Source organism: Hyperolius riggenbachi, chromosome 8, assembly GCF_040937935.1.
Source record: "Hyperolius riggenbachi isolate aHypRig1 chromosome 8, aHypRig1.pri, whole genome shotgun sequence".
In the NCBI taxonomy this organism is placed as follows: Eukaryota; Metazoa; Chordata; class Amphibia; order Anura; family Hyperoliidae; genus Hyperolius; species Hyperolius riggenbachi.
This window is the reverse complement of record NC_090653.1, coordinates 194674301-194701353: the sequence shown is the minus strand read 5'-3', so window position 1 is coordinate 194701353 and position 27053 is coordinate 194674301. Positions and strand designations below refer to the sequence as shown.

The window sequence follows — 27053 nt, the reverse complement described above, 5'->3', positions numbered from 1 at the left end:
CACTCACTCACTGCCTAAAGGGGCTCCCTGTCACTCACTCACTGCCTAAAGGGGCTCCCTGTCACTCACTCACTTCCTAAAGGGGCTCCCTGTCACTCACTCACTTCCTAAAGGGGCTCCCTGGCACTCACTCCCTAAAGGGCCTCCCTGTCACTCACTTACTCCCTAAAGGGGCTCCCTGTCACTCACTCACTCCCTAAAGGGCCTCCCTGTCACTCACTCACTCCCTAAAGGGCCTCCCTGTCACTCACTCAATCCCTAAAGGGCCTCCCTGTCACTCACTCACTCCCTAAAGGGCCTCCCTGTCACTCACTCACTCCCTAAAGGGCCTCCCTGTCACTCACTCACTTCCTATCCCTGTCACTCACTCACTTCCTAAAGGGGCTCCCTGGCACTCACTCCCTAAAGGGGCTCCCTGTCACTCACTCACTCACTCCCTAAAGGGGCTCCCTGTCACTCACTCACTCCCTAAAGGGGCTCCCTGGCACTCACTCACTTCCTAAAGGGGCTCCCTGGCACTCACTCACTCCCTAAAGGGGCTCCCTGGCACTCACTCACTACCTAAAGGGCCTCCGTCACTCACTCACTCACTTCCTAAAGGAGCTCCCTGTCACTCACTCACTGTCTAAAGGGGCTCCCTGTCACTCACTCACTTTGTAAAGGGGCTCCCTGGCACTCACTCCCTAAATGGCCTCCCTGTCACTCACTCACTCCCTAAAGGGGCTCCCTGTCACTCACTCACTCACTCACTCACTCCCTAAAGGGGCTCCCTGTCACTCACTCACTCACTCACTCACTCACTCCCTAAAGGGGCTCCCTGTCACTCACGTACTCCCTAAAGGGCCTCCCTGGCACTCACTCACTCCCTAAAGGGCCTCCCTGTCACTCACTCACTTCCTAAAGGGGCTCCCTGTCACTCACTCACTCCCTGAAGGGGCTCCCTGGCACTCACTCACTCCCTAAAGGGGCTCCCTGGCACTCACTCACTACCTAAAGGGCCTCCCTGTCACTCATTCACTTCCTAAAGGGGCTCCCTGGCACTCACTCACTCCCTAAAGGGGCTCCCTGTCACTCACTCAATGCCTAAAGGGCCTCACTGTCACTCACTCACTACCTAAAGGGCCTCCCTGTCACTCACTCACTTCCTAAAGGGGCTCCCTGTCACTCACTCACTTCCTAAAGGGGCTCCCTGTCACTCACTCACTGCCTAAAGGGGCTCCCTGGCACTCACTCACTGCCTAAAGGGGCTCCCTGCCACTCACTCACTGCCTAAAGGGGCTCCCTGCCACTCACTCACTCACTCACTCCCTAAATGGGCTCCCTGGCACTCACTCACTGCCTAAAGGGGCTCCCTGGCACTCACTCCCTAAAGGGGCTCCCTGGCACTCACTCCCTAAAGGGGCTCCCTGGCACTCACTGTCTAAAGGGGCTCCCTGGCACTCACTCACTGCCTAAAGGGGCTCCCTGTCACTCACTCACTACCTAAAGGGGCTCCCTGTCACTAACTCACTGCCTAAAGGGGCTCCCTGTCACTCACTATCGGGGTCCCTGTCACTCACTACCTAACTGGAGGCACCTGTCACTCACTAGCTAACCTGGGGGTCCCTGTCACTCACTACCTAACTTGGGGGGCTACCATATTAAGGGGGCATTCTGCCTATTTATGTGAAATGCTGTCTATTTATGTGCCTCATGACTGCTGAATTTGTCTTGTTGGGAGCCTTATGATTTGTTGGGGGCCTCAAGATTGCTGAATTTGTCTTGTTGGGGGCCTCATGATTGCTGAATTTGTCTTGTTGGGGGCCTTATGATTTGTTGGAGGCCTCATGATTGCTGAATTTGTCTTGTTGGGGGCCTCATGATTTGTTGGGGGCCTCATGATTGCTGAATTTGTCTTGTTGGGGGTCACATGATTGCTAACTGCGAGATTATGGGAAAAGCTGAATCCTTATCATATGAGACAATAGCATTAAACCTACTTTTTTAGCTTTTTAAAACAGAAAATAAAACTAAGAGGTTCTAAAAAATTGAATACATTTTTCAGGAGTAGGATGGATGAAATTGTTTATCTTCACAGTTTATTTTCAACTTGGATTTTCCATAATGTTCATTTATGAGTTAAAACGTTTGTACAGTATTTAGTTTAAATTGCTGTTGCCACTTTGCAATAGATAAGTGACTTTTGGGTTGCAGTTTGGGCACTCGGCCTCCAAAAGGTTTGCCACCACTGTCATAATCTAATGTCTCACCATTGCTAGGTTCATGTAAATTTGTCTCCACCCGTTACCACACCTATATTCTGGTCCATGGCCCACCCATTTTTCGGTGCGGCGCGATAAGCACGCCGCACAACGTGATCCTCATATTTTTGGCACGCCAGCTGCAGTGTGCTGAATTCTGCTGCCTACAGTGTGTACAGTATATGCTGTTCTCTAGCGCCTGCACTGTGTGCTGATTTACCTCCAGTGTGTACAGTGTAAGGTGTTACTTTGTGCCTTTACTGATTGTAAACCAGCTATATTGTATGCTGATCCCTGCTACTTTCAGTATGTACAGTATTAGCTGTAAAGCCTGGTACACACATACAATTTTGATTAGCCAATTTTAGCTCTGTTCATAAAATTCATTGTCTGTTGGCCCACTTACTGCACGGGGGTGGTAAAATTGGGGGTCAGTGATTGACCAATAAAAATTGTATGTGCGTATACATCTTTGATCTATGCCTATACTGATTGTAAATTATCTAAATAAAGGACAGCGGGCTCCATCCAATATTTCGATGGGCAGGCTCGTTATCTGTAGCTTACACCGCTGCTAAGTTCATGTACATTTGGCCCCACCCATGGCCACGCCCACTCACCTCATGGCCACGCCCATGTTTTGCCTATACCTCCCCGCCTGATGCCCACAGGTGCCCCCGATCTCCAAGGACCCTAGAAACGCCCCTGATAGAAAGTATTTACAACACTGTACAAAAGTCCACATTTATCTGATGGCTACGAGCCCTCTGCCCCAATAATACTGATGGAGGAAGTACAAGTCTCAGAATAAGGAGCTGAGGTTGCCAGAGACAATTGTAATTTTTTTTATTTATTCTGCAGTTCAGCCCTCAGGTCTCATAATTATGCTAGCTGATTCTTGGACAAGGTGGCTGGTCGGTCTGTCTCTGATGAGAATCTAGCGTGTGCACAGCCACCCTAATGCATTCCCAAAAGATCTGGAGTGCTGGGTCACCTCAGCCAAGGGCATTGTTCTCCTCCTCACCTTTCCTGTTTGAAGCTACTCCATGGAGGGCTGCACTATCGTTCAAACTCCCACTTCCACAGCAACTATACTAGCAATGTCTTGGCCCCCAAAATGTTACCAGAGATTGAGTTTGAATTGCTGCGGGGGGGGTGGGGTGTGTGTGTGTGTGTTTTAATAAGTTTTTTTATTTCCTTCTGTACGCTATTTCAGGTGAAATTTGGCTTCTTAAATTGAGATGGCTCGAACCTACGATTTAAGGTTCGCGAACCTCGAACGTGAACTTCTGCAAAAGTTCGCGAACCTGCGAACTTTGTGAACCGCAATAGACTTCAATTAGCAGGTGAAACTTCAAACACTTATTCTGGCCACAAAAGTGGTGATAAAGATGGTTCAAGGGGTATAACACCTGGAGGGGGGGGAATGGCGAAGTGGGATACACGCCAAAAGTCCCAGGGAAAGTTACGGATTTGACGCACAGCATGGTTTTAAGGGCAGAAATCACATTGCAATGCTAAACTGGAGGCATAAAGTGCTTTAAAATATCTTGCATGTGTATACATCAATCAGGTAGTGTAATTGGTGTACTGCTTCACACTGACAGATGAAACTCACTGTGTAACGCACCGCAAACAGCTGTTTGTGTAGTGATGGCCATGCTGGAATGGTGCACACCATGGCAAGAGTGCAGACTATGGCGGTTTTCAAGCCCATATGGTCGCCGGGCTGAGGTAGCTCAACGATAGAACAACAGTGACTGTCCAGCTGATCGAATTTGGTCTGTCCACAATGAAGTAACAACCTTATTATCTTGGGTGTGCCCCCCAACACATTCATAAAGCTGGCGGTTATTGCTTCATTGTGATACGCAAGCACCTACACCGTGGCAAGGTAACGATCACGAAGGGGAATTGACACATGTATATGCCTTTTGTTTTGTTGTTGCAGCCGCAGTGCAGCCAGAAAAATTACGCAGGCATGTACACGCACCAGAAAACAATATTGCTTTGCTAGCAGCGGCCTTAAAAATTCAGGAATACACCTGGAGTCCTGGACCCTGTTGGTGGTGGTGGAGAAGGCAGTCAAGCAGCCTGCAGGTAGAGATGCTGTGTGGGGACCGACTTAGTCTTGGGGCAGGCAGTCACACGGCATGCAGACAGAGATGCAGTGTGTGGGGACTGACTTAGTCTTCGGGCGGGCAGTAGCCCTCCGGGATCCATGCCTCATTCATTTTGATGAATGGTGAGGTACTGAACACTTTTTTGACCTAGGCGACCTCTCTTCTGTCTGACAATGGCTCCAGCTGCGCTGAAGGTCCTTTCTGACGGGACGCTTGAGGCAGGGCAAGTCAGAAGTTGGATGGCAAATTGTGACAGCTCTGGCCACAGGTCAAGCCTGCGCACCCAGTAGTCCAGAGGTTTATCGCTGCTCAGAGTGTCTACATCCACAGTTAAGGCCAGGTAGTCGGCTACCTGCCAGTCGAGGAGTTGGTGGAGGGTGGATCCGGAAGGGCTAAGGCGAGGCGTTGGACTGAAGAATGTCCACATGTCCGACATCACCATGAGATCGCTGGAGCGTCCTGTCCTTACCTGCGTGGACATGGGAGGAGGATTACTGGCAATGTCACCTTTATTCCGTTGTGCTGTGACATCACCCTTAAACGCACTGTAAAGCATACTTGCCAGCTTGTTTTGCCAGTGCTGCATCCTTTCTGCCTTCTGGTAATTTGGTAACATCTCCGCCACTTTGTGCTTATACCGAGGGTCTAGAAGCGTTGCCACCCAGTACTGGTCATTCACCTTGAGTTTTTTAATACGGGGGTCCCTCAACAGGATGGACAGCATGAAAGCCCCCATCTGCACAAAGTTGTATGCCGACGTACTATCCATCTACTCTTGCTCTTCCTCAGTGATGTCAGGTAAGTTCTCCTCCTCCCCCCAGCCACGAACAATACCACGGGAAAGGTGAGCAGCACAAGCCACCTGCTGTGGTTGTTCTTCCGCCGCCTCCTCAAAAAAAAAATACCTTCCTCATCTGACTCCTCTTCCCCAGATGACTCTTTCTCCTCCCCCCCCCCCCCTCCTCTGTGTTGCCGCAGGTGTTGATGACAAATCTTGTTCTGGTTGTGATGGTGGTTCCTACAACTCTTCCTCCTCTTCCTGTTCACGCTCGTCCACAGTTTGATCCACCACTCTACCCACGGCATGCTCAAGGAAGAAAGCATATGGGATCAAGTCACTGATGGCACCTTCACTGCGACTTACCAGGTTGGTCACCTCCTCAAACGGACGCATGAACCTGCAGGCATTACGCATGAGTGTCCAGTACCTCGGCAAGAAAATGCCCAGCACCCCAGAGCCTGACCTAGCACCGTAGCTGTACAGATACTCATTGACGGCTTTCTCCTGTTGTAGCAGGCGGTCAAACATCAGGAGCACTGAATTCCAGCAACTCGGGCTATCGCAAATCCAGCGCCTCACCGGCAAGTTGTTTCTCTTCTGAATATCGATCAAGCGTGCCATGGCCGTGTAGGACCAACACACCTTCCTGGACTGCTTCAGGACCTCCTGTAAGCCTGGGTACTTACACACAAATCTTTGGATCATTAGATTCAGCACATGTGCCATGCAGGGTACATGCGTCAACTTTCCCAAACTCAAAGCCGAAATGAGATTGCTGCCATTGTCACACACCACATTGCCGATCTACAGTTGGTGCATTGTCAGCCACTGACCCACCTGTTTGTTCAGAGCAGCCAGAAGAGCTGCTCCAGTGTGACTCTTGGCTTTGAGGCAAGACATGTTCGTGGCGTGACACCGTTGTACCTGGCATGCAGCATAGACCCTGGGGAGCTGGGAGTGTGTAGCTGGAGAGGAGATCGCAGCACCAGTAGATTAGCACTGCCACTCAGCCGAGGAGGAGGAGGGTGACAGCGAAGAGGATGTAGCAGGAGGAGAAGCAGAGGAAGTGGCAGCAGGCCTGCCTGCAAGTCGTGGAGGTGCCACAACTAGGTCCTACAATAATGGCTGTGAATCAGTTAATTCCCCACCAAATATCTCCTGTGAAGTGTCAAATGGAGCGGATGTGGTGCTTGTAGTAGCGCTGGTGGCTGCAGAAGATGAGGCATTCTGTGTTAAATAGTCAACTACGTCCTGACAATCTTGGGAGTTGATGGCACGTGCCTTCTGAACACTGTACTTTGGTCCAGGGCCGCACAAAATCATGTCAGCATGACCTCGAACAGACCTGCCGGGTGGCCTGCCTCTGGCTCTGCCTGTTCTGTCCATATTGGGGGGGATGAAGTGAAAGGTACGCACTGACTTGACTAATACAATGTGCAGTCACACAGGTGCAGTAAAAAGGTATACAGTGACTGCTGGTATAACAATGTGCAGTCACACAGGTTCAGTGAAAATGGATGCACTGACTGCTGCTATATAATATCAATGTTTATCAATGCTCAAGGTGTGCATCATTAAGTATATACAGCCGTTCATCTGGGTAGTACACTTGTATTGAAAAAATCTCTGACCAACCAAATTCCAAAGAAGCCTCCCCCACCACTAAAGATATATAATGTATTACCAGAAACACTTATTAAAATATAAAAAAATAATAAAAATGTGAGAACAGTTCATCAAAAGTCCCTGTAAGGTAATAATTAAAAGTCCATGTACATAGTACAGTGGTGAGTGAATCACAAAGGGTGTTGGTGGAGGGTCCACTGTCAGGAGAAACAGCATCTTTAACGTTGCATAGTTTCATGGAGAATAAATTTTTTCTTTGAAATCAATTTTAGGATTTTAGGGCATATGTACATGGACTTTTAATTATTACCTTACAGGGACTTTTGATGAACTGTTCTCACATTTTTATTAATTTTTTTTATTTTAATAAGTGTTTCTGGTAATACATTATATATCTTTAGTGGTGGGGGAGGCTTCTTTGGAATTTGGTTGGTCAGAGATTTTTTCAATACAAGTGTACTACCCAGATGAACGGTTGTTTATACTTAATGATGCACACCTTGAGCGCCACCTCTTGATAAATATTTATTTTCCAGAAAAGAGGAGGCGATCAGGTGTTTTCATATTTGCTCTTTAATGTCAGGTACCTTTTGCTGTGAGTGCTATCCTCTTTGTGGATATAATACAATGTGCAGTCACAGATGCAGTGAAAGGTATGCAGTGACTGGTATTACAATGCAATGTGCAACTGTCACACAGGTATGCACGGACTGGTATATAAAACAACGTGCGGTCACACAAGTGCAGTGAACAGGTATGCAGTGACCGGTATTTAAAACTGTGTGCTGTCACACAGGTGCAGTGAAAGGTATACAGTGACTGGTATTACAATGCAATGTGCAGCTGTCACACAGGTATGCACAGACTGGTATATAAAACAACGTGCGGTCACAAAGGTGCAGTGAACAGGTATGCAGTGACTGGTATATAAAACTGCGTGCTGTCACACAGGTGCAGTGAAAGGTATACAGTGACTGGTATTACAATACAATGTGCAGCTGTCACACAGGTGCAGTTAACAGGTATGCACGGACTGGTAAATAAAACAGCGTGCGGTCACACAGTTGCAGTGAACAGGTATGCAGTGACTGGTATTACAATACAATGTGCAGCTGTCACACACAAGTGCAGTGAACAGGTATGCAGTGACTAGTATATAAAACTGCGTGCTGTCACACAGGTGCAGTGAAAGGTATGCACCAACTGGTATTACAATACAATGTGCAGCTGTCACACACACCGGTACAGTGAAAAGGTAGGCACTGAATGTGCTGGACCTGGCACAGTATAGTAATTAGCCAGCTGCGACAGACAGGGCTGTATATGCAAGTATCAGTGGGCCACGCACACACAGAAAAAAAAAAAGCACATCACAAGAACATAAGAACATTAGCTCTCAAAAGAGCTGTTTTGGGGTGTTTTTTTTACAATAAATATCAGTAAAGAGCAAGCTAACAAGAGCCTAACTAAGCTTTCCTTATTTCTGCAGCAACCTCTCTCCCTTCTCTCACTAGTCGCAGCAGCACACAGAGTGCAAAAATGGCCTGACGATGCTGCCTTTTTTAAGGGTGAGGGGGGCTCCAGGGAGTGCAGCCTGATTGGCTGCCATGTCTGCTAACTGAGATGTAGAAGGTCAAAGTTTAGCCCAATGATGTAGTATAGGGGGTAGGTCGAACTCGCATAAAGTTAGCGTTCGATCGCGAACCAGCGATGTTCGCGTGAATAAGTTCGCATGCGATCCGTTCGGGCTGGGAAATTTGCAATAATTCAGCCATACGTGAACATTTGTGGTTACCCACAATGCACCACTACTTTTTTTTTTTTTTTTTTTTTTTTTTTAAGCTTTCTTGGCCCCTGTTGCATGCAACAGAGGTCCCGGGTAAGCAAGGCTATTAGCCCCGTGCACGGAAAAAGCGTGAGTGCCCTAAAGCACCCCCACAAAACGTGCACGAGTAGCCACGGGCCCCACAATGCTGCAGGGCCCTTCCGGTTGTTCCCCGAAGGGAACCTTCCCCCTTTGCCTTCGGCTCAGGGGGTGGCATCCTCCAACACCCGAGGGGTTGAAGGATCCTGGGGTCCTCCGAGGAGGACCCCTACTGCGCCCAGTGGTTACCCAAAGGGCCTGGCCATGTGGCAACCGTGTCCACATGGTCTGGGTGGCTCCCCCGAGAGGGAGCCGGGTGGGAACCGAAGTCCCCGTGCCAGCAAGCTGGCCCCGACCTTGCGGCCGGAGTGATAAAAATTCCGCACTCTCCCTAGCCAAAAGGCCGGGGAGCTGCGTTAGTTGGTTTTGCATATGGGCAGTACAGACCAAAGCACCCTACTTCCGCCTGAGATCTGCCACATCTCAGGTTTTTTCGGGTGCACCTGGAGCGCCACTTCCAGGGGCAGTACGCCTAAGCAAAGCCCTCAGCCATTCAGCCTCGACCATGGTATAGATCCATTCCATCAGTCCCTGGGAATTACGACCAGGAAGGACACCCTGCCACAGTGCCATCCTTCCAGGTCCCCCCAAAAATTTCAAGAACAGATACTACACTTGATCTTAGCCAAAAGGCCGAGAAGCGATACTGAATATGCAAATTATCTTTTTTCGCCCCTGTAAGCCAGACTATAGCTATAGGCTTGCTATGCACCAGCGGTTCTGGATGCTTGTCTGGCTTACAGGGGCGAAGAGATAATTTGCATATTCAGTAGTGGTGCATTGTGGGTAACCACAAATGTTCATTTATATCTGAATTATTGCAAATTTCCTGTATATATGTACCAGAATGTGTGTGTCTGAGTGACCACAATGTGAGTGCCAGTGTGTGTGTGCCTCTGTGTGTCCATTATGTGTATGTGTCAGAGTATATGCTTGTGTTTTTTGTTTTTGTATAAAGGCATGCTTTCCGGGAATTGGGGAGGGTATTGCCCAGGCTGGGGCTGATTGGCATAAGTGCCGTGGTAGTCCGTATAAGAGGTAGGTTTTATGGGAGGAGAGGGGGTGTCTTGTCTAGGCTGCAAGTGGACTTTTTATAGGGTGGTGTGAAAGACCTTCCCTGCTACCAGGATAGAAAAAAAGTTTCACTTACCTGGGGCTTCCCCCAGCCCCCTGCAGACGTCCTGCACTGTCTCAAACCAATCCTCCAGTCCCCCGCAGGCAGCTAGTTTCATTTTGGGGCCAGTGTGCCTGCATGGCTCTGGTCATGCACATACTTGATTGTGCTCCCGCCGCCTTGCCCATGTGTGTGATGTCATACGTGCGCTCGTACTAGGAAACTACGTGGGGCGTGCGTGTATGGCCAGGGGAAAGCGGAGGGACAAGCGGAGGCCTGGGACAGGTAATGTATTGTTACACTGGGCACATACTTTATTAGGCGGGGCGTTGCCAGGGCTATTACAGTATTTATAAAGTGCCGATATATTACGCAGTGCTGTACAGAGTATATTATCACTAACTGTCCCCCAGAAGGGCTAATCACAATCTAATCCCTAGCCATAGTCATATGTCTCTGTGTGTATTGTGTAGCGCATATATATGGTTTTGGGATGTGGGAGGAAATCAAAGTGCCCGGAGGAAACCCATATAGACACAGGGAAACCATACAGTACAAACTCCATGCAGATAGAGCCCTGGCTGGGATTTGAACTGGGGACCCAGTGCTGCAAGACGAGCGCTAACTACTATGCCTCTGCGCTACCCCAAATCCTGCCTTACAAATCTTATGGAGTTGGTTTTTGTTGCAATATGTGGCGGTAGTTAGTGAATTTTTTAATTCATTGTAAGTTGCTAGGTCTCGTGTGGGAGATAACTTGCATTTCATAACTGGTTTAGATATGTGCATTGTGTAAAGCTGGCCATACATCTGGAAACTTGGCAGTCAATCAACCATCTGATTCCACTATTATAACCGAATAAAGATTGGTGCCACCAAGACGATGCAACCAATTTTGTGTTACTTGTATCGATCAGATATGCTGGAAGATGTAGGGCCAACAAGCTCAATCTGGTGCACAGCAGAAATGTAGTGGGATATTGTAATGACAAACACGACAGAACCCCGGGGGATGCCCCCCCCTCTCCTAGTGTAAAATGTGCCCAGTGCGGTATACTGACAGTAGAGGAATAACTACAGAGAATAGACAAAATACAGAGAAGAAAAATGACAGGCTTGAAAACACAGACAGACAGTCATAGACATGCACAGCCAGATGACATCACTGTAACTGTACACTATCACAGGCTAATTTGCATACTGATTGGAGAAAGGAGCTACTTGAGGAAGGAGGGGCTGGAGGAAGTAGAAATCAGCTGAATGGCACTAGTGATGGGAATTCCGGCTCTTCTCAGAGAAATCGGCTCTTCTGAATCGGCTCCCATTGAAGAGCCGGCTCTTACGGCTCTGAATTAAATATCACTAGACACCACTCAGAATCGGATTTAAAGCCCCGCCCCCGTCTCCATGCCAACTCCAGACTACTTCTCTAACTGAGGCAATCCTTCCTGCTACTGCTCTGCTCCGCCCCAAACACTCCTACAAGCTGCAAGAGGAGGACTACATCTCCCAGAATGCCTCAGCGCCCTTTATTACGGAGCAAAGCAGAGCTAAAAGGGGCGGCTGAGGCATCGGCTCTTCTCAGAGTGAGCATCGGCTCCTCTGATTCACTTCAAAGAGCCGGCTCTTAGAGCCGGCTCGTTCGCGAACGACCCATCACTAAATGGCACTGTAAACCTGCCAACCAACATATGGCTCCACACTGCACTAAAATGCAGTAACAGAAATTAGGACAACTAAAAGGTGTATTACAGCAAACATATATTTTTATTTATTAAAGCAGTATTATGCAACACATCAGATAGTTTTACAGTATCAAATTTTAAGGTCAGTTCCCCTTTAACAAGGCAAATTTCACGAAGCATTGCTTATTAGTAGGAGGGCTTTTCAGTCTCTCTTATCCCCCTATAAATTCCTAGTGGTTTGGGTCAGGCACACATCTTGTAGCCAGAACTTTTGAAAGTGACTCTAGGCCAGGATTACTTACTTTTCTCTACTGACCTTTAGCCCTACAAAATTTTATGGTGGCCACTAATGATCCAATTTTTTCATCCAATCTTACCATTTCTCTATAATATAAGGGACTAAACTATCCATTCAATACATTCATTCAAGTTACCCTTTTACTACATTGATTTAGTAAAATTGGATGAAAAAGATTGGATCATTAGTGGCCATCTTTAGGATATCAACCCATTTACTGTCCCTTTCTCTCCCACTTTCTTCCTTTCCTTCACATTCTGCTATTTCTATACTTTAGCTCCCCTTTGTTTTTCCTTCCATGTCACCCCACACAGATCTGTTTAGCCAAAGTAAAACCATGTATGTTTAGGGGGGCCAGATTTGTAACCCTGTCTAGTTTCTGGCTCTACTGCCCACTGATAAGTTGTTTCAATGAAAGTGACCCTATCCTCTGAGGACACTAACCACATACCTCCCAACTTTTTGAGATGAGAAAAAGGGACACTTAAGCCACGCCCCTGTCACACTCCTGGCCACGCCCTCACCACGCCTCTAGTCACGCATACCATAAAGATTTCATAAGAAACATATGTTGTTTTATAATTCAAACCACACTGGTCCGTTCTATCCTGGTTCATTTTCCTTCATAGTAACACTTTACAATTAGTAATATATCAATTTAAAGGTTGGGAATAAAGTTTAGAGTCAATCAAACACATTTTTAGTAGAGAAATATATATATTTACATAGAAAGAGGGACAAAGTCCTGAAAGAGGGACAAATGAGGGTGAAAGAGGGACAGGGCACCCAAAAAGGGAGTACATTTGAAATCGGCGCCAGTAGACTTGGGCGCAGGATACAGCGGTATATAGCTGTTCCTGCTTCTGCACAAGTCCGGGCCGATTTAATTACTATTCCCCCTCCAGGCCGACATGGATAGTGGGGGAATTAAATAATTCATCTTCCAGCGATTGCTGGAGGCCAAATTATTATGTTTTTAAGCAACTTCGGCTCAGTCTTCTGACGGAGCCGACGTTACTCACTGAGCGCTTAAATAGGAATGATTCCCATTGAAGACTATGGAGGCGCCGGCTGCGTCCAAATCTAGCAGCGCTGAAAAACACTGCTCCGCAAAAAGGGACTGTCCCTCCGAAAAAGGGACAGTTGGGAGCTATGTAACCAGATTATGGCTTTCATCAATCTGCTCATATTATGAGATTTAAAAAAAAAAAAAGTCACTTTACGTGTTAACATTACAGTAACCATAGCATCATAAAACATAAAAAGGAAACCTTGAACACGCTGATTACGATCCTTGGCTACGATACAGTTATGTGCAATGAAGTGTTAAAATACAAGACTACCTGCTTTCAATCGAGACCAAAGCCTGCAATTTGCACTGACGTCACTGCAAAGTCTAATTTCAATTGGCGTATCTGTTCACATAGCCAGCGAGACTTGTTTTGTAACCGGAGGATCTCGCAGCCAATCAAACACAGGTGTTAGCCGCATTGTAAGGAAGAAGGTGCAGGTGATGTTTTGGCGACTGGGGTAATGTTTAAGGGATAGTAGTTTAGGAAAGCCACGATACTACCCGAGTAGGAAAATGGAAGATGGCTGTATCAGCTGGGACCGTGCTGTTCACGATAGCTACATTTGTGTTACTACGCAGCTGTAGAACCTTTGAAGAAACGCCAGATCTTCAAAACATTAATTCTACAGCGACCACAATCTTGAGAACTAATGACTCTGGTATATGGACAACCGTAGCACAGAATACAACTGAAGCGGAACAGTCCAGTTTAGAAACCGCGGACACGCCGTATGAAGAATTAATGCAACATCCGGGCTCAGCAAATAATCGGACCTATTCCGTATCCGCAACGACAACTCCTGTAATGCCAACAGTCCTGATGTCTGAAGGTCCATCTGAACGAACGACTAACAGCTCTGAAGGTTGGTGTCGTTTATTTTTCTGTAATAAAGTTTTTCCTTAGATCTTGGCCTTATATATAACGTTAATCTAGCGTTAACAGATAGGTGTGCCTCTCTTCGTGATTTGTGTACTACAAGCTCCGTGTCAACTGGAACCGCACCTTCCCTTGACAAATTCCGGAATTTAAGACATTAATCTGCCTTAATATGCCTCTTTCAGTTTCAAAGTGGTTTGCTCCTGTTCCGGTGACGTCACAAAAGCTAGTTTGCGGAAGTGGAGAAGGACAATGACAGCGTAATAAGCAATATGCTTTGTGATGATTATAACACAACTTTATAGTTTTATGACATTGGTGCATGCAGGATTCAAAAGTGCGATTCTGATTAAAAGCTGACAACTCTGTCTAGGTAAAAAAATCATCAACGTGTGGCTTTTTTTTTTCAGACTTTATTGAAAGCTGCAGCTGTATAGTTAATCCTGCAGTATCAAAATTGCCTTATTTGGCAAATGATTTGTTACATAATTTTTTTATTTTTGTTTTCCGCCTTTATAGCTGTAGAAAATTCTTCCCATATAGACCTTTTTGATATTGTCACTAGGGATGAGCAGACTAATACTGCAGAAGTTTAAGGTTTTTTTTTTTTGCATTGGAACTCTACATCCTGATTAGTATTCAGCCATTTACATCAGAGTAAAAACTGCAGAATTTTGCGACTAATAGCAAAGCACCAAAGACTGCTAAACTACATTCAAAAGAAAATGAGGTGTGTGCTAAAACCAAGTATCACCTGACATATACTGGCTGCTAAAATGTCTATTGACAAATTAAAAGGTCACAGCAAATGCATATTGCATTCGCTTGCCAGTATGTGCAGGGTGTTAAACTAACTCACTGCTATACTCTGCAGTGAGTTAGGCCAATGCAAAATACTTTGCACCTCAACAGGGTCACCGCGGGTAGGCCTCCCATGTCCTCAAGAAACCAGAGACGCTACAAAATAAGTTTTATACATAACTGGGTGTTCCTCCAGCCCATGCGCACGGATCGCTTCCATGCCACCTTCAGCCTTGCCAGTCTGCGCAAGAGAAGTGTGCTTTCTAGATATCTCTCCGACAGCTCAGAGAAAGATACGTAGAGAGCTCAGCGGCCCCGATGTGAAGGGGGGGACACGCTCAGCATCGGGGGCTTGTTACAACCGAGGGAAGCCTCATTAGGATCCTAAGGCTTCCCTCTCTAAATAGTAAGTAGCAGAATTTAAAGAGAGTCTGAAGCGAGAATAGATCTCGCTTCAGACCTCATATATAGCAGGGGCACGTGTGCCCCTGCTAAAACGCCGCTATAGCGCGGCTTAACGGGGGTCCCTGTCCCCCCAAACCCCCTCCGTGCAGCGGGGGAGCGCTTCCTGGTTGGGGCAGGGCTAGCCGCCGCAGCCCTGCCCCATGCGCGTCTGTCAGACGCGTATCTCCGCCTCTCCCCCGCCCCTCTCAGTCTTCCTTCACTGAGAGGGGCGGGGGAGAGGCGGCGATGCGCGTCTGATAGACGCGCTGGGAGGCAGGGCTGCAGCCGTTAGCCCTGCCTCCAGGAAGAGAGACAGCCAGCGACCATTTTCCGACCATCTTTTGCGGGGGGTGGGTTGGGGGTGAAGGGACCCCCGTTAAGCCGCGGGATAGCGGCGTTTTAGCAGGGGCACATGTGCCCCTGCTATATATAAGACCTGAAGCGAGATTTAGTCTCGCTTCAGTGTCTCTTTAAACCCGAGTTAAAGACAATCTGTACTGTCTGATTTGTACAATAAAAAAAAAAAATACCAATCGAGTCACTATGCTCTCCTGGATGCTGTTTCTGCCGCTCCCCACTGTGATCCTGGCTTTTAATCGCCAGTTTTAGGCAGTGTTTGCAAACAATAAAACGTGTGTGTGTGTGATCAGAAATGCAGTCAAGAGGCCCATGGTGACTCTGGACTAACTGCAGAGCTCTACAGCTCAGTGGGGGAATCTATCCATAGGACAACTATGAGTCATGCACTGCACAAAGTTGGCCTTTATGGAAGAGTGGCAAGAAGAAAGCTATTGTTAAAGCTAATGTAACCCCATTAAAAAAAAGAAAAAAAGTCAGATACTCCCCTAAGGAGAGGGAAGGCTCCGTGTCCTAATGAGCCTCTCTTCTCCAGGTGCCTGGTGGATCCTCAGTGCAAATCCGCCGCCGCGGGGTCTTCGACAGCACTCGGGCTCCCGAAGGCCGACGGCTCCATACTGCGCGTCATAGAGGGCAATCACGCATGCACAGTATGCAGCGGCCCGTCTTTGGCAGCCCGAGTGCTCCTGAAGACTTAAGAAACCTCCTTTCGGCGGCGAAAGTGGCAGTATTTTACCCCCATTAGCTTTAACAGAAAACCTATTGTTTACTATCTGCCTGCTCTCCCCAGCCATCCTCAAATCTCTCCACACACTACATCCCCCTGCTGTCAGCAATATGCTGTACATTTCACCATCCCTCTTATCCACTCCTCAGCTCGCCTCTCATGAAATTTTCTTATACTTACAGCCTCTCCTTCCATGTCACACTACATCTACATATGTCTATACCACAACCTCTGCTCCGCTCTGTTTGCCTTCTCCTCCTCCTCCTCCTCCTCCTTGCTGCTGGGGACATTTCACCTAACCCTGGACCCCCACTCCCCCCTGCTAATAACACTGTTTTCAACAAATCAAATTTCCCTCCCTCTTACTGTAACCGTATTAATATTCCACTCCTCCTCCCCCCCCCCCCCCCCCCCCCTATCTCGGCTGCCCTCTGGAATGCCCGCTCAGTCTGCAACAAGCTGCCCTTCATCCATTAACTTTTCATTTCCAGTGCTTTCATATTCTTTGGGATCACTGAAACCTGGCTGACCCCTTCTGACACAGTCTCACCTGCCGCCCTCTCCTATGGAGGTTTCCACTTTAGCCACACTCCTAGAAGTGGGAATAAACAAGGTGGAGGGGTGGGCATTCTTCTCTCAGACAAATGCTCCTTCAAGCCTCTCACTCCTATTCCCTCTCTCTCCCTGCCATCCTTTGAAGTCCATACAGTCCGACTATACTCTCCCTCGAACCTCCAGATTGCAGTTATTTACCGCCCTCCAGGCCCTGGTTCTGTTTTCTTAGATCATTTCTCTGCCTGGCTTCTCCAGTTCCTTTCCTCTGACATCCCTACCATCATTATGGGTGATTTTAACATTCCTATTGACACCAAGAACGCTTGTCTCCAACAAACTTCTTTCACTCACTTCCTCCTATGGCTTGTCTCAGTGGTCCTCTACCTTAACCCACACTGATGGCCATACGCTTGACCTCGTATTCACTCGTCTCTGCTCTGTCACTGACTTTACTAATGATCCACTACCACTCTCTGACCATAACCTACTTAGCTTCTCTCTCGCTCCTCCTCTTTTCCTACCACCCTGGCACAAACACGCTCACATATTCGCAGAAACTATCGCAATCTAGACATGCAATCCGTCTCTGATGCCCTGGCACCTCTCCTCACACAATCCTTCACTGACCCAGACTCAGCTGCTATACACTTCAACAGCTCCATTAAAGTCATGGATGACTTCGCCCCCCTCGTCAATGTCCGCCCTCACCGTGTCAGTCGCCAACCCTGGATGACCAAAGACACTAAACAGTGAAAAAGATGCTCTAGAGCAGCGGAAAGGCGTTGGAGGAAAAGTAACACAAATGAGGACTTCATCTTATATAAAATGGCCTTGAACAACTTCAGAAACGCACTCTCTGTGGCAAAACAGTCCTATTTTTCCTCCCAAATATCTGCCCATGTACACAATCCAAAACGCTTGTTCAGCACCTTCAACTCCGTTCTCCATCCTCCGCCTTCATCTTGCTTATCAGCTGAAGAATTTGCAACATACTTCACTGATTAAATTGACTAAATCAGAAGTGAATTCTCCACGCAGCCCTCAAATCCCACCTCCACACCTCTCATTGACTGCTTTCTAACTTCTCTACACTCTCTGAACATTCTCTCTCCTCTATAATATCCAAAGCTAATCTAACCACTTGTTCTCTGGATCCTATTCCCTCCCATTTCATCCCGCAGCTATCCTCTTCTCTCAGGCCTGCACTAACATCGCTATTTAACCTGTCCCTCTCCACTGGCATCTTTCCGTCGCCACTCAAGAAGGCTGTTGTGACACCACTACTTAAAAAACTATCTCTTGATCCTACCACACTCGCCAACTGCCGCCCAGTCTCACTTCTCCCATTTGCATGCAAACTAATTGAACGCCACATACATGCAGAATCAAGCCATTATTTATCAGCTAACTCCCTACTTGATCAGTTCCAGTCTGGCTTTCGCTCCAACCACTCCACGGAAACGGCCCTTACCAAAGTGGCCAATGACCTTCTTACAGCTAAATCCAAAGGTCAATTTTCCATACTCATCCTTCTTGATCTGTCATCAGCATTCGATACGGTCGACCACACCTTACTCTTACAAATACTTTCAAATGTATGAATAAAGGGCCTTGCACTCACATGATTATCTTCCTACCTCTCTGGAAGGTCCTTCACAGTCTCCTACTCAGATCAGATCTCTTCTCCTCATGCTTTGTCTGTCGGTGTTCCTCAAGGCTCTGTCCTTGGTCCCCTCTTTTCCATCTACATGCACGGTCTTGGTGACTTAATCAACTCATTTGGGTTTCAATACCACCTGTATGCAACTGTACCTCTCGGACCCAGACCTTAACTCCCTCCTCAAACGTGTTCCTGACTGCTTGTCTGCTATATCCTCCTTCATGTCCTCTCGCTTCCTAAAACTTAATGAGTAAAACAGAACTAATAATTTTTCCACCGTCTCTGGCCACCTCTCTGCCTGAAGTAACTATAAATGTTAACGCTCCCATAACTTCAGTTCCCAAAGCACGGTGCTTGGGGGTAATATTCGACTCTTCTCTCTCTTGTATTCCTCATCTTAACTCCATAACCAGCTCTTACCATCTCCAACTCAAAAATATATCTCGCATCGGTCCCTTTCTCACTCAAGACACAACCAGAATGTTAATACATGCTCTTTTATAATTTCTCGTCTGGACTACTGCAACGTACTACTTTGTGGACTACCTTCTAACAAACTGGCCCCGCTTCAGTCGGTACTGAACTCAGCTGCTCGTCTTATTTATCTTTCTTCTCAATCTTCCTCTGCTGACCCTCTCTGTCAAGCTCTTCACTGGCTGCCAATTAACCAGAGGATCCGGTTCAAACTCCTAACCCTAATATACAAAGCTCTCCACAATCTCTCTCCCTGGTACATATCCTCACTAATTTCCAGGTACAAACCCAATCGCAATCTCAGATCTGCACATGATCTTCTGTTGTCCTCCTCTAGAATCACCTCCTCACATTCACGCTTACAAGATTTTGCACGCGCTTCACCCCTTCTCTGGAATCCCCTCCCACAACACATCCGTCACTCGCCAACCTTTGTTACTTTTAAACGCTCTCTAAAAACTCATTTGTTCCGACAAGCATATGCGCTACCCTAGACCACTTCCGTTTGTCATAAGACCAAATTGCACTCCTACTAGGTATCCTAAAACACACTGCCTTTATATATTTTATCATATACTACCCCTCCTCTTGTTTCTCTCCCCCCCCCCCCCCTTCCCTTTAGATTGTAAGCTCGCAAGGGCAGGGTTCTCTACCCCTTTTGTGTCTTGGAAATGATTATACATTTTATTCATCATGTTACTTTTATCACTGTTATTACCACTTCTGTATTTTGTATTCTGTATGCTGTATCATTTTTTTTTGTATTTTGTCACTAATTATGTATCTTGTATATTAGTGTACACCATTGTTTGTATTATGTACCCCATGTTTGTTTCTTACTTTGTACAGCGCCACGGAATATGTTGGCACTTTATAAATCAATAATAATAATAATAAGGCTAACCTGTGACATCACATCCCTATATACCAACATACCACACACTTTTGGACTTCCAGCTTTACAACACTATCTCCAATCCAACACATCCATGCCACTAACACAACAGTCGTTTCTTGTACAGTGCACCGAATTTATTCTCAACAATGTTTTTACATTCCAAGAACAAACTTACCATCAAGTCAGCGGCGTTTCCATGGGAAGCTCGTTCTCCCCTTCCTATGCCAACCTGGACATGGTACTTCTGGAACACATAAAAATGTACAACAACCCGTTCTCCAAAACATTTTACAAAAGATATATAGACAATTTAATCTTCATATGGAACGGCACCCACGATCTAATTCCATCCTTTCTCGATCATCTTAACACCAACCCCACCGGCCTACAATTTACTTCCCATCATGACCCAGTTTCCTGATGAGTCATGCCCCTTGAGTGATGAAACATGTTGGGCGGAGCCTTGGACACGCACGCTTTGCAATCAACACGGTGGACGGATGTTACCAGCGCTGCGGCGAGGAAATCTGAGAGGCGTCCATGCTGTCGACCTGCGCAGTACAGCGGACCCGACAGAGATCGGCTATTTTTCGCCTATCTCCGTGCGGAGAGCCGCAACAGCGCCCATGCTGGAGCCAAGAAAGGTAAATAAATCAGAGCTTGTCGAGGGAGGATTCCGGGACACTTCGGGGAGCCAGCGCTGAATTGCCTGCAGCTACAGGGGAGGGTGAAGCCTCATTGGGACCCTGAGGCTTCCCCCTCCCGAGGTGAGTACCCTGCAGGGGAACGCTTTTTCATTACAGGTCCTCCTTTTAATAAAAAAAAAGTGTAGGTGCAAATTTTACAACATTAACCCCCTTGGCGGTATGAAAAATACCGCCAGGGGGCAGCGCAGCAGTTTTTTTTTTTTTTTATTAAATCATGTAGCGAGCCCAGGGCTCGCTACATGATAGCCGCTGCTCAGCGGCATCCCCCCAGCCCCGCCGATCGCCTCCGGCGATAGGCGATCAGGAAATCCCGTTCAGCGACGTCGGGACGTCATTGGGAGACCCGATCCACCCCTTGGCGCTGCCTGGCACTCATTGGCCAGGCAGCGCAGGGGTCTGGGGGGGGGCCGCGCGCCGCACCAGATAGCGGCGATCGGGGTGCTGGCGCAGCTAGCAAAGTGCTAGCTGCGTCCAGCAAAAAAAAATTATTTAAATTGGCCCAGCAGGGCCTGAGCGGCACCCTCCGGTGGCTTACCCCGTGTCACACACGGGGTTACCGCTAAGGAGGTTAATAAGGATAGCAGGGTGGTATAGTGGTTAGCGCTCTCGTCTTCCAGTGCTGGGAATTACACAACCAGGGCACTAAACTGCATCTGCATGGAGTTTGTATGTTCTCCTTGTGTCTGTGTGGGTTTACTCCATTTTCCTCCCACATCCCAAAAACATACAGATAAGTTAATTGGCTTCCCCATAAATTGGCCCTAGACTATGATACATACACTACACCATACATACATACATACATAGACATATGTCTGTGATAGGGATTAGAAGTGACAAGACCATATATGCTGTACAGCGCTGCAGAAGACGTCGGCGCTATATAAATACTAAATAATAACCCTAAAGTGCATATAGAAAACCAATAGGCAGCAAAAATGAGGTAGTAACAGCAAGATTAATGAGTACATCAGCCGCTAAGGCCCGGTTCACACTTGCGTTTTGATGAAATACGTACCAGTGGCACGGGTCCAGTCCGTTCTGAGAACATCCATTAGCCATCAGGATCCGGTCAGGTCGCGTTCAGTTTTCATCCGGATCTTCTTCCGTTCTTCATGCGTCCTGGATCCGTTTCCGTTTTCAAAGGGGGGCCTGGAAGGTCTGGAAAAGCGCTGGAGTCCTTCTTGGGGAGAGCCTGCTGTGCGGACATCATCCTCCTCGTCCCGCGGGGCCCTGCGTCTTGATGGTTGGGTCCTTCTGTGTTCTGGGATGGCTGTGGAGAGGCTGGGGGCTGTCCGGCGCTGGGTACATCCACATGGCCGCCTGCAAGATAGAGAACCCCACAGGAAGTGGGGTAGGATGTCCGGCTTTCATCCGGAAGTGTGTTGTGCCCTTCAGCGGCGGTGGACGGAGGAGCCGTCCGGAAAATTGGAGCAGGTTGGAAAATTCCAGACCACAGTCCGGATCCGGAGGAACGGACTTTGCGGTCCGCAAATAAACACAAATGTGAACCGGGCCTAAGAGGTTACAAATCGAATCGTGCAAGAAATTTTAGTGAACAGTGAAAAATTTCTTAAAGGGAAGGTTCACGGTCTATCTTAAAAAAAAATAAAAAATACAAATTCACTTACCTGGGGCTTCCTCCAGCCCGTGGCAGGCAGGAGGTGCCCTCGGCGCCGCTCCGCAGGCTCCCGGTCTCCTCCGGCGGCGCACCTGGCCAGGCCGGCGGCCAGGTCGAGCTTCTTGTGCGCTCCAAAATGCGCCTCACGGCGGCGCGCTGACGTTATCGGACGTCCTCTGGGCTGTACTACGCAGGCGCAGAACTACTGCGCCTGCGCAGTACAGCCCAGAGGGCGTCCGTTGACGTCAGCGCGCCGCCGTGAGGCGCATTTTGGAGCGCACAAGAAGCCCGACCTGGCCGCCGGCCTGGCCAGGTCGGGTGCGCCGCTGGAGGAGACCGGGAGCCTGCGGAGCGGCGCCGAGGGCACCTCCTGCCTGCCACGGGCTGGAGGAAGCCCCACGTAAGTGAATTTGTATTTTTATTTTTTTTAAGATAGACCGTGAACCTTCCCTTTTAAGGGGGGGGGGGGGGGGGGGATCAAGCCGTCCTGTACCTTGATGCACATTGCCGGCAACTCCCACTTTTTAGAGGCAGGGAAAAAGCCCGAAAATTTGTACTTTTGTAATTTTCCTTTCCTGATACAACTCCATGTCGACATACTTCCTGGGTTAGCTCCTCCCCTCTAACCCCTATAGGACCCATACCAAAACTATAAATAATGGTCATGACCCAGCACACCTCATTCTTGTCCATAGTACTCAGACACAAAAATAATAAAAGGGTGGGTCGTATGTCGACATGGAGTTGTATCAGGAAAGGAAAATTACAAAAGTACAAATTTTCTGGCTTTCCTGATACCTCCATGTCTCCATACTTCCTGGGATTTTACTAGCATAACAAAAAGATAACCGGGGGGGGGGGGGGGGGTATAATGCAACAATATTTATGTATGAAAAAAAAACACAATTATGTACAGAAGACAACACTTTTTTTTTCCCCAAATCAACTGTAGTTAATACAGAGGGATCGACACTGTAATGATTAATAAAGGTATTTGGACTAGACCAGTTCGCTGCCTTACAAATTGTTGTGAGTGAAACCCCTGATGAGGCTGCCCATGAAGTTGATACACTCCTAGTTGAGTGGGCCGAAGTTGAAGGAGCTTCCGTTGCTCCCCTGGCCCTGTAGGCTGCTTTTATCAGTCTCACTATCCAAGTGGCGATGGTCCTTGATGTCACTTCCCTACCTTTTCTGGATCCTGACGGGCAGACAAATGATCTGAATTTCTGAATGAACTAGTCCTTTCAATATAAGTACTGGAGTATTCTGGCCATATCCAGCTCCTGAAGGCCTGGTCCCTCCTGGGACTGTGGAAATGCTGGTAATGTCCATTCCTGGTTCAAATGTCTTGTTGAAACTACTTTAGGTAAAAAAAACTCATGACTGGCCTCAAAACTACTCTATCAGGATAGAAAACAATGTATGGTTCTGAAACTCCTAATGCCTGTATCTCCGAGACCCTTCTTCCAGAAGTTATAGCTACTAGGAAGGTTGCTTTAAGTGTCAGATTCCAAATAGAGCATAATTCAATTTGTTAAAGGGAGTTGATAAAAGATAGTCCAGAACCAGAGGTAAATCCCAAGTAGGGAGTATCTTTTTTATGGGAGGTCTTATTTTCAATAGTGCTTGGAAAAACAATTGAATCAACCTTTCTGATGACAGTCTTTGACCTATTAGACTTGACAAGGCCGAAACCTGGCATCGGAGTGTACTGACACTCAATCCGACATCCACACCAGACTGTAAAAAAGTCTAATATATGCGGTACAGATGGTGATCGAAAATTTACACCCCTAGAGTAAGAAGTCCATGAACTTTTTCCATGTTCTATGGTATGACTTATTAGTTGATACCTTTCTGGCTTGCAGCAAGGTATTTACTACTGCTTCAGAAAAGCCAGCTAGTCTCAAAAGCCCCCTCTCAATTTCCATGCCCTTAGTGACAATACCTCCGGGTTCTGATGGTATATCCCGTTCTGCGATAATATGTCCCTGGTTGTCTGCAATCTCAGTGGTGGACACACTGACATCTTGATTAAAAGAGGGAACCAAGGCCTCTTGGGCCAATATGGAGCTATTACTATTGCTGTGATTTCTTCAGTCTTCAATCTCTGCAAGAATCTGAGCATCAGTGGAACTGGAGGAAATGCATAAACCATCGTTGCCTTCCATGAGGATGTAAGAGCATCCACCCCATATGTACCTGGTACCAAGTGTCGTGACAGGAACCTCGGTAGCTGATAATTGAGATGAGACGCAAAAAGATATAACTGGGGAAGTCCCCATAGTTGAACTATTTGCCTGAAGATTGTCGTATTCAACTTCCATTCGTTGTTGTTGATCGTTTTCCTTGATAATGAATCCGCTTGGACATTCAGCTTGCCTGGAAGATATACTGCTCTGATCGATAAGAGATTGGACTCTGCCCATTCCATCAATGGCGAAAGTTCCCTCATCAATGACCAATCCTGGTGCCCCCTTGTTTCTGCACATATGCGACTGCCACTCGGTTGTCCATTTGGAGTGCTGAGTTCTTTACTAAATGTGCAAATGCTTGGGTTGCTTGGAATGCTGCTCTGAGCTCCAGTATGTTGGAAACCACTGTCGTTTGTAATGAAGGCCACCGACCTTGAGCCCAGTGCTGAAGGCAATGGGCCCTCCATCCAATTTTGCTTGCGTCCGACGTAATTGTGATCCATCTGTACGGCACTAGAGAGAAACCTCGTCTCAGGTTGCCTGGATCCGTCCACCATAGGAGGGACACTCTGCACGATATTGATAGTCTTATCCTTTGATTCATTGACAATTTGTTCCATTGTTTCAGCAAATTTAATTGAAAAGATCTCATGTGCCATCTGGCCCACCTGACTATCGGGATTTCTGACGACATCAGTCCCAGGACCTGAAGACACTGTCTTGATGATAGTAGCTGACATTGTAGTATCCAATGTATCTGACATTGTAGTATCCAATGTATCGTCTTTACCAGATTCTGGACCTTCTCCTCTGGTAGATAAACTGTGTTGTTTACCGTGTTGAATGTTGCCCCTAGATATATCAACTCTCGAGTAGGTTCCATCTGACTCTTCTGTCGATTGATGACCCAACCTAGTTCCGTCAGAAATTTGATCGAGATGTCTCTGTGCTGGATAAGCTTTTCTCTTGAGTCCGCTAGTATCAGGCTGTCGTCCAAGTATTGGTATATCCTGATGCTCTTTAACCTCAGTTGTGCTATGGCCGAAATCAACAGCTTTGTGAAAGTGTGGGGTGCTGTTGACAGCCCGAAGGGCAGAGAAGTAAATTGGAAATGGTCTTCGTCTATGCAGAATCTCAGGAATCTTTGAAATCTTGGATGGATGGGTATGTGAAGGTAGGCATCCTGTAAGTCGATCGATATCATCCAATTGTTCGGCATGATAGTTGGGATAATTGATTGGAGAGACTCCATCTTGAACCTTGGAATTGTCACTGCCTTGTTTAAGTATTTTAAGTCTATTACTGGTCTGAAACCTCTGCTCTTCTTCTGTACTAGGAATAGTTGGGAATATACCCCCTCTCCCTGTTCCAATAAAGGCACTGGTGCTACTGCTTTTTGATGTTGTAATGAAATCACATATTCTCTCAAGGTGTTCGCTTTTTGTAGATTTTTTTTTTTTTTTGAAAGGCAAGTCGGAATAAATCTGTTGTTTGGAGTCCATTGAAACTTCCACTTGTGACCCCTTGAGATGGTAGTGAGCACCCATTTGTCTGGTATTCTCTCCACCCAAACATCCTTGTAGTCTCTTAATCTTGACCCCACTATGGATATCTGGGTGGGCGCAACTTCAAAAGGACTGTTTGGCTTGTCCCGGGCTCTGGATATTTGTCTTGAGGGACCTAGCTAGTGAAGCTTGTGAGCTCTTCCAGTTTCCTCTAAAAGGCTTCCCCCGGTCTGTATGACGTAGCATCTCTAAAGCGGCTTGATTGTTGTTTCCTGGGACCAGTAAAGTTACGCTTCTGTGGTCTGTCCTGAGGAATTCATCCGGATTTTCCTCCGGTAACCCTAGATATGGCTTTGTCCATCTCACTTCCAAACAGTTTTTCTCCATCATATGGTATTTTTACCCAATTCTGCTTCGAACTTAAATCTGCTCTCCACGGTTTAAGCCACATGGCTCGTTTGGCAGTTACTGAATTAACCATAATCCTGGACAAAGATCTCAAAATGTCCATGGATGCCTCTCCTACGAAATCGTCAGTAATTTTGAGATCCTCCATTGCTGCTATATCAGATTTTTCTGCGTCTGCCTCTATAGCTTGTTCGATATTGTAGGTCCATACCTTCAAGGCCTTTGCCACTGCTGTAAGGGCAATTGCTGGTTTACATGTAGCTCCTGCACCCAGATATGATTTCTTGAGGTCATTATCAACTCGACGTTCCAGAACATCTTTAAATAGTCTTTAGGTAACGTTGCATGTTTAACTAGTCTTGAAAGTGACACGTCTACTGCGGGCGGGTTTTGCAGAAAGGGTACCTCCTCCTCTTTTAAAGGGTACAATTTTGCGAATCTATTATGATATGTTTTATTTTCCACTTTTTTAAATTCTTCCGGGATTATATTTTTAATCTCCCTCATAATCAGAAAGGTGTTTGATTTCTTTGTAAGATGAGAATAGTATTCATTATTCTGATCTTCCTCAGCCGGTGGGTCTGTCCACTCCAATGCTTCTTTAACAGCAGTAATGAAAGGATTAGTTAATTTAAAGTCGAATAGACATGGAGATTCTTCATCCTCTGAAACCGCAACATCTTGATCCTGCTCCTCCAGTGGCTGGACCGTGGACGTGTGAGCCATCACTTCTTCCCTGACCACTTTCCTAATGACCTCCGATATATCTTCTGTTTTTATTTTCCTGAGCTTTTGCCAGCTGAATAAAACATGAATCACAAACTGTTTTATCTGGCATTGCCGGGTTCGGGCAAGCCCAAAACTGGTCCATGACAGGCAAGCGTCTGTGCGTCGGAGACCGTGATCTAGTCCTTGAGTCATATCTCCTGCTTGATCTAGACGAATGTCTCCTTCTGGTGGA

At 47.1% G+C, this 27053-nt stretch overlaps 1 protein-coding gene and 1 pseudogene across 1 annotated transcript in view; one reads left to right on the top strand and one right to left on the bottom strand.

Annotated features, from left to right (window-relative positions):
* Nucleotides 1-27053, top strand: part of LOC137527429 (uncharacterized) — a 171988-nt gene that overhangs the window by 124945 nt on the left and 19990 nt on the right. The window lies entirely within an intron of this gene.
* LOC137529170 (U2 spliceosomal RNA) lies at nucleotides 9138-9339 on the bottom strand (annotated as a pseudogene).